We start from the raw sequence: 8,636 nt of genomic DNA, 5'->3' as shown, positions 1-8,636 counted from the left end.
GTGTGTGTGTGTGTGTGTGTGTGTATATTCCCCCCCCTTTTTCTCGCCTCCCCCCACACACTCCGGTTCAAGCCGTTGTTTCTCAGTCTAGTTGTGTAGGACACAGCTCCCTGGCCCATGCTGGTCTGATGAGCCTTGCGCTTCCCCCGCTCCTCCGGCTGAGGCAGTCGGTCAGCCACTCAAAGCAGCTCACGGCAGCTCTTGCTGGCTGCCGGCCACTCACGCTGGCCACCAGCTGCTCCTGGCAGCACATGGTAGCCCGTGGCAGCACACAGCAGCCCACAACAGCACTCAGCAGCCCACGGCAGCTCACGCCGAAGGAGGGACATTCTTTGACTCCTCCCAGTCTCTTGGTGTGGCGCGGCTGGTGTCATTTCACGGAGATCAAAAGGAATCAAAATCCAGAGAGGACAGGGGTTCCCCCCATGGCTGGCCCGTGGCACACAGGACGGCAGAGGCTGTCCACCTTGGCCCCCAGCCCTCTCTGCTCAAGGCTGAGTGACACCCTACTGCTATCAAGTGGCTGCCCAGCAAGATTTCCCATGGGATGGGGGTGTGCGGGCGGGTCAGCTCGGCACTCTGTGCAGCTCCCCTGTTGGATTGCTCATGATAAATGATCGTGTTTCTGTGAGTTTTGTAAATTGGAGCTAGGGTCCAGTCAGCTCGGAGACCCCGGAAACGGATGTTCTGGGCCTGGGAGGCCAGAAGCCAGAGGTGGATCTTGCCTGTGAAGTCACCCAGATAAATGCCACCCTGTACGACCTCTTGGGAATAACACCAAGAGTTTCCGTTTGTCCCTCAGGAGAGAGTGGTTGTGTATCTCTCGGTCACACTTGCCAGGCCAACAGACAGAACACCATGGCCAAGATAGGTCCCCCAAATCACTGTGGAGACCAGGATGGGTCCAGGATAAAGTTTTCACTGTCCTTTGGTGGAACAAGAAACCACAGAAAATGAAGGAAATGTAAGGGACTGCCTGCTTTCTATTAAAAGGGACCATCCTGTCATCTGGGATTCGAATTCTTTCTATTTCCTTTTTATTAACATGTCCTTTTAAAAAATATAAAAGGATGTTGATAATAAATGACAGTTTCTTTTAAATTGTTCTTGATTTACAAATAAAAAGTTACTCTTCCTGGTCTTTTGGTTTTGTTTTGTTTTTTAATTTTACTCATCAATATCAGGGAGAAGGAAGTCTGGAAACCACATATGCAGAGGTTGGAGGCTGAGAGGAAATGAGCAGCAATAGAGGGAAAGGATGTCCCCACTCGTTAATCTGGGGCTTTGAGAGGAGGCTTCCAGTAGGAAGGGTTCCCACCTCTAGGACACAGGAAGCTGGGGAGGGCAGAACATAGCAGGTCTCTCTCTGGAGTCTTGCAGGAGAGAGACTCCAGCATGGGGAAGAAGGCGGGAATTTAGGCACCAGAGGCTGGCACAAGGTGGCCCCAGCTCTCAGGAATCAGATTGAACCAAGGGATGAGAGCAGAGGCTCCCAGGAGTTGGGAGCCACTCCAGCCCTGTGTCTCCCTCCTCCCTCCTGCCTAAGCCCAGGGCTGAGGATGGATCTCGGCCTCCCGCCAGGCAGTGGGGGAGGGGCACAGGGACAGTCAAGGGGCGAGGAAGATCCAGGAGCAGGAGGCAGGCAGGTCACCTGTGAGCACAAGGGAGGCCTGGACAGATTCTGTGAGATGGCGCAAGGCATGGAGCTGCCTCTGGTCGAAGGCCAGTGGGCAGAGTTGCCAATGCAGCAGCCCAAAGAGGTGGGTATTGAGTGTTGGGCTTAGAGAGGGCAGGCGGGGCTGGGCCCTGCACAACCATGGGGAGCCGGGGGTGTTGGCTGTGGTTGGGGAAGCTGGCAGACAGGTGGAAGGAAGCTTGAGGCCAGTGAGCGCTCCTTCCCTGTCCTGAGAATCACCCCAATCACCACCACTGCTGAGGACGGTCCAGGTCTCACGGGACGCCCAGCCTCTGCATCCCAAGTTCTCAGCTTCAAACACAGACCTTGAGGACCAGCGTGAGAACCTGTCTTTCCCTGGACTGTGGTTAGTCCAGACCTATCGACTGCTCCCTCTCCATAATATAATTTGATTCTTTTGAATTAATAGTGTTCAATGAGGCAGAGGAAGTGGTAAGCATGTGCTTTGAGAGATTAAGATGGACGTTGCTTAGATATAGGGCTGACTCACACCAGAAGGGACCCAGGAAAATAAGTGGTTAGGGTTTGGATATTGGGTTGGTTGAGTAGATCCAGGCTGCAGGGGACCATCAGGTCCTGGGGTCCCATGCTGACAGCACTGCCCCATCACCACAGTCAAAGTAATGAGCATACCCAACACCCCTACTATTTCTTTCTTGATGGAAAAGCCCAAAGTAACTTCCTACTGTCAGGTCTCCTCAAGGTTCTTCAAGGAAGGAGGGGCTCCAAGTTGGGGGCTGCAGCTGGCATTCTGGACCCTCAGTCATGGTAAAAGCTGGTCTGATTCTGCGACCACTTCCCTGGGGGATCAACTTTGCCTCAATGCCACAGACCACATCACTTTTATTCTCGGTCTGGTCCTCTATTGAATGACGATAAATCTGAAAAGAGGATAAAATCCTGCAGATATAAAATGAACACATGTTAAAAATGTCATTTAATTAATTATTAATGAGGAAACCAAGCAAATGCTACCCCCAGTTCAAAGGAAAAGCCGAAGAACAGACGCATTTCTATTTACAGGTTAGGAAAATTGAAATGACTTGTGTGTGTGTGTGTCCCTCCACTGACCAGAACTGATTTGCATGACTTTTGACAAAGATTATGTAGCATTTCTATCCATTACGTACAATTTACCGAATTATGAAATAGCTCAAAGGCAATAAAAGGTTAGAATGGGATCTTCCCTCCCCACACCGCAAGTGTGCTCTAAGCAAAGTGTAATTTTCCTTTGGGGACATCCAGAAATCTTTTCTGCGTATCCCAAACTTCCTTAAGATACAAAGAGGAATTTTATTTAAAGTTTCTGGTTAAAGCTGATGTAGAGTTTCTAGCAAGCCAGGGGCAAGAAATAAATTGTACTATGCCCATTATTCATAAGCCAGCTGTGTCACTGTGCCATAGCTTAGCTTTCACTTCGTCTCATGGGCTGTCTTCCTTTTTTACATTACTCAGAAAGATGAGGAACTTGTTCAGAGTCACACGGCTTAGTGACAGAGCAGTTTCCGACACCCGTGTGACCGCGAAGCCAGAACTCCTTTCACAGCTCCAGACTGCGAATCTAGTCCTGAATTTCTTGGCTAAGAGTTGCCATTGTGGGGTTTTCATAAGTGTACCCATCATTGCAGAAGGGAGGCTGCCATGCTTCTCAGCCCTGGGCTCTTCCCTCTGTTCCCACATGGTTACAGCTTCTTATACTCTTTGGGTAGAACACATGTTAATGAGGTTTTATCTTCTTATGACCACAGTTTAGTTCAGGGTATCTCCTTTGTCTCCTAGACCCACCCTTCATAAAAGGCATGTGGTGTGGGAGGAGGGGAACCAAGGGCTCTCTAGTTCCCATTTTGGCTAAGGCCATCCTAGCCCATGAGGAAACAGGTGTCTGTCGGCATTTCTGTGGCCTTAGCAGAACCCGTGGCCCAGGACAGGGCCACTTATACAAGGAGAGGTCGTGGGGGCTGAGGGGTCATGATTAGCATGTTGAATTTGAGGTGTTTCTGGAACGTCTAAGGGGAGGTGTCCTGCATGTAGTTGGATTTGTAGCTCTCAGGCTTGGAGGAGAGAACTGACCTAAAGCATCACACAGGGAGAAACCTGAGGGAGCCCGAGAACCTGAAGGCAGAGCCCAAAGCAGACGGGTCATTCATGTGGAGTCGCATGAGAAATGGAGCACTAAACCTGGGAGGACACTGGTGCTGAAGGAAGAGACAGAGAAAGGAGAGTCAGAGAGGAAGGTGGGAAACGGAGACCGTGGTGGGAGGCAGAAAAAGGGAGAGGTGTTTCAGGCACTAGGAGTGGCAACAGTGTCGATGACGGTGTCAAGATGGAGGACAGTCCATCAGAGAAGGCGATCAGAAGCTCCTAGGGGACACTGGTGAGACAGTTCTGGGGCAGGGTGGCGGTGGAAGCCAGCTTGTAGCGAGTAGGAAGAGGGAAAGGAAGACAGCTCTTTGGAAAAGCTTGGCTGGCAAGGGAGGAAAGCGGTGGCATGGAAACTTAACATGGATACTTGGTGGGGGTGAGGGGGCAGGGCATGTTTTTAAAGATGAAAGAGAGTTGATTATGTTTTCAGGTCTGAGGCGTGTACCAACAATGTATGAGCTACAAGACAAGAAGGAGACCAATTAATGTGCTGAGGGACACGGGAGGGTGGACTCCACCTCATACCTGGCACAGCCTAGGGGAGAGGGAGACGGGGACTGGGAAATAAAGGTGCTCTGAAGTTGGGCCTGGAAAGGCCAAATGGCCAAATGTCTGCCTTTGGAGATATCTCTGGCTTTGCCCCTATGTGACCAACTGTGTGATCCCAGAGGTTACACCGAGTCTATCCAGCAAGCCAAAGTCTGTCTGGAAAACAAACAAAACAATCTATCGCTGTGGAAGAAACCACCCCAAACTTGGTGGCTGAAAACAGAAAGCACTTCTCAGTTGTCGCCATTTTGTAGGTTGGCTGGGCTCAGCTGGGTGGTTGTCCTGCTCCTGGAAGTAGGAGAGCTCACCCACGTGGCAGTGTTTAGCTGGGAGCTTGACCAGAGCTGGAACGGGAGGGATGGGCTCACGGGCTGTCCACTGGGACATCTCACTCCCCTCCTCATGTCCTCCCATCTCTCTAAAAAGGCTCTACACTGGGAGAGCCTGGGCTATTTTACACACTGGCTGACTTCTGAAGAAAAAAAAGGAACAGAAAAGCCTCAAAAGTCCCAGAGGTTATACAGCTTCACTCCCACTGCATTCCACTGGCTGACGTAAGTCCCCAGCTAGTTCAGATCCAACGGGAGGAGAAAAGGATCCCACCTGTTAGCAGGAGAAGCTGCAAAGTCACAGCACAGATGGGCATGCCGGGTTGGAGGGACTGTCTGCCCTCTGAAAATAAATGACTACAGCACGTCTCACGAGTCAGTGTGATAACTGAACATTTGTTTTCAAACATAGGCAAGCATGTGAGATATAATTTTCGGTGAAAATATCTCGTGTCTTTTTAGCTGTTCAGCGAATGCAAATTAATTGAAAGAAAATCATATTAAATGAACATTATATTTTATTATTCTTTTATTATGTAAATGTTCATTTAGTGTGGTAAAATGACAAAATAATTTTCATCAAACAAGAAAATGGAAGTTGCCTGAAATCTCATTCCCTAAGGAAAATGCACAGGAGATGTATAATCTTGTAGATGTTTGGACTGACAATTCAACCTATAATACCTTCAGCCAGAAACCCCTTTTCTGACAATTCTTAAAAGATATATTACCTTCCTTCAATAATCATTGAAAATCATTAAGTGGAACCTGAGATATGGGAACAGAGAGGGATGTTAAGTTTAAACCTAATTTATTGGGCGTCTACTATATGTCTGTGGGTATGCTAGGCCCCTACTCTCAAGCCGCTTACAGAGGAATATGAGAGACAGGTAAATGAGAAGAGAATTTCAACCAGAGGGATGCAGGGGAGGCCTTGGGTCGCCCATGGTGGGAAGGGACAGGAGGGGGAGACAGGAGGAGGGATGGAACAAGTTTCTCACATACATGGTGACCTTGAATGGAGGGTTGAGACACAAACGGGTACACGAAGGGCAGAAAGGGAAGGGCAGAATAAGAACAAATGCAGGCAGACGAAAAAAGGAATTTATCAAAGAAAGGCCTTTGATGTTACGTATCATGCCCCAGGTTTTTGATTTTCTTATTTCCAGATTGGAATTCTATCCTTTTTGAAATAACTAGTTTTTCAAAATTAAATTTATTGGGGTGACCTTAGTTAGTAAAATTATATCGGTTTCAAGTGTACAATTCGATAATACATCATCTGTATATATTGCACTGTGCATTTACCGCTTAAAGTAAAAATTTGTTTCATTATTAACAAGTACCCCAAACCACTTGAAACATGTTTAGCTTAATAAGTTTTGATAAGGTGACTACCCTTGTAACTGCCTCCCCAGTACAGGAGATAGAACCTAGCTGGCCGCCAGAGCCCTCCACGTGCTGCGTCAAACAAACTCTCGGGCCCCAAACCAGTATCCTGACTTTTACGACAGCATCCATCACTTCCTTACTTTCTTTATTGTTTTGCCATCCAGTGTGCATCTCTGAACACCATTCCATAGATATGCCTTTTTAAACCTATGGATACCTATCGACTTCTCTTTTTTCTTCTCGTAATGTGTTTGCTGATGTACTTCTTATGCTGAAATTGAATTAGTTGAAGTATAAGTACTATTTATTATTTTAAGAGTAAAATGCTGCACTAATTAATGGATATGAATGCTGTTAATCTGATGAAGAAAAACAATAATTAAGACTTTAAATAGTTAAATCAGGAAATAGATTGATGGTTAATGTAAATATTAAGAGAGCATGTATTTGCTGATAATTTCAGGAAGAACACGATAGATGGTTTGAGCTTATAAAATTTAAGTAAGAATAAAAGGCAGAAAATAAAGGTTTAATTATATTATAATCCTCATGTCTGTAGAAATTTTAGAATACTAGCATTCCTTATGCAGAACAGAATCCCTTTAAGAATTGTATTTCATTTTTCAATGGTTTACTTCCGTTTAGGCCAGAGATCCTTCAGGCAAAGATCTCGTTTGACAGTTGTTCACATCTTATGAGAACAAATTAGAAGCAAAATGTCAACTTTGCCATGTCCAAATTTCACAAAGATAAAGAAGTTTAAAATTAGTTGACTATCCATGAGAAATTATTTTTGAGGCGGACATGATACAGACAATGAAGAAAGGAAGACAATATTACAGATAAGCAAGGCGCCCCAATCACATTTTGTTCTTATTATTCAGGCCTCAAAACAACTGGCTTTAGAAGGATGCCTCAGGAAGGCTATTCCTCAGAGTCTGAGTCTTTGGAGGCTAAAATTTAAACAAAATGCTTATAGAAAGGACTGCTGTAGACTGCCAGCCCTTTTCAGAAGTTGAAGATGAAGGCTTTGGGGCTCTGCGTGGGCCATTAATCCTGAGTTCAGTTTCTTCTAGAAACACATTGCCCAAAACTTTGACCAGAATGATGTTCAACTGTGCTCGGAAAGATTAGGGGGGTTATGCGATGGGCTGTTTACTAAGCATCACAGAAGTGTAGGAGAGGAAACCAGGAGCGATCTGGTGTTGACAGTGCTGAGAAACTGTTGTCATTACCAGAAAAATGTCAGCATGTAAAGTTGGGAGAGTCACATTTATCCTCATAAAACTGTAGTAACCTTCTGAGAAAAGCAAACTGGCACTTTAAGGAAATTGACCGGGGGGAGTAGGGAGGTTTATGGCGGGAGCTGGGCTTCCTGTTATTCTCTAGTCCTGACTTCCTGTTAAATTTTATGTTTCTAACGTCCTGTGTGTGTGCGTGTGTGTGACACACAGGACGTTAGGTTTGTATAAGGGAGCCTCTTGAGAGATCATTCTTTTTTTGCACATGGACGGCCAGCGGGAAGGTGTGTGTTCCCACACTGCTGTAGTTGTTTTTTCATTTCTTCCCTCAAATAAACCCTCTTTCTGATGTACTATTTAAAAGATTATTTTTGTCCAATTAACAGTTCCATTTCTGGTGGATAACGTTTCAGATTTGTTCTTGGATCACAGAGGTTTGTTCCAGGATGGTGATGGCTGACTTGGGCCTCCTCGGGACCCCGGGCTCTGCTAGTGGGGGTATCAGCAGAGCAGAGAGGGCTGGAGGGCGCCCAGGCCTGCAGGGGCTAGGCCTGGGTCACAGACTGGCAAATGCCATCTGATATCCACATTTCACAGGTGAGGAAACCTCAAAGTCAGGCTTAGAGACGGCAAGTGGCACGTCCAAGGTGACACAGCCCACTGGAGGCCACATCAAGACTGAAGCTGTAATCTCAGTCCCGATCCCATAAGGGCTTCCTGGATCAGTGGCAGCAGCCGAGCGACCCGTGCCACCCAGCGGCCCAAGCTCACTCTCCAGCCCTGGGACCCAGGGAAGAGAACACGCTCCTCCCTGTGACTTCTTAGGTCCCAGCTGTTTCCAAACATCCTTCTTTGGGCTCAGCATTTCTGTTGTGAGCTCTGTGAACCCACCTAAATCTCCTCATTTTAGTTTCTACCTGAACTCACTTCCACACACCTGCCCAAAAGGAGACCCCAAGTTGACTTTTCTAGGTAGAGCTGCTATGTCTCTATCTTAAGCCCAAGTGTTCAAACACACAGTTCTCTTTATATCCAGTTCCCCTCCTGATGGTTCATATTCCACCCAGGGTCCTTCACGTCCTGCCACCCTCTCAGCCTCTGGACAGTTCCCTTTCTGATCTCAATCTGACTGAAACAAGACTTGCAGTTTATCAGAAAGAAATGGGTAGAAACTTAGAAAGTCGACAAGACAAATGGGAGGGTAGTGGGGGGTAGTTAGAGATTCATCCACTCCAGAGGGGGACTGGGCTCCATCTCAAATCCACCTCATGGAGTTTATTATGGTAA

This window comes from Rhinolophus sinicus, linkage group LG02 (genome assembly GCF_036562045.2).
Source record: "Rhinolophus sinicus isolate RSC01 linkage group LG02, ASM3656204v1, whole genome shotgun sequence".
Classification (NCBI taxonomy): Eukaryota; Metazoa; Chordata; class Mammalia; order Chiroptera; family Rhinolophidae; genus Rhinolophus; species Rhinolophus sinicus.
The sequence above is the reverse complement of the archived record's forward strand: the minus strand, read 5'-3'. Positions refer to the sequence as shown.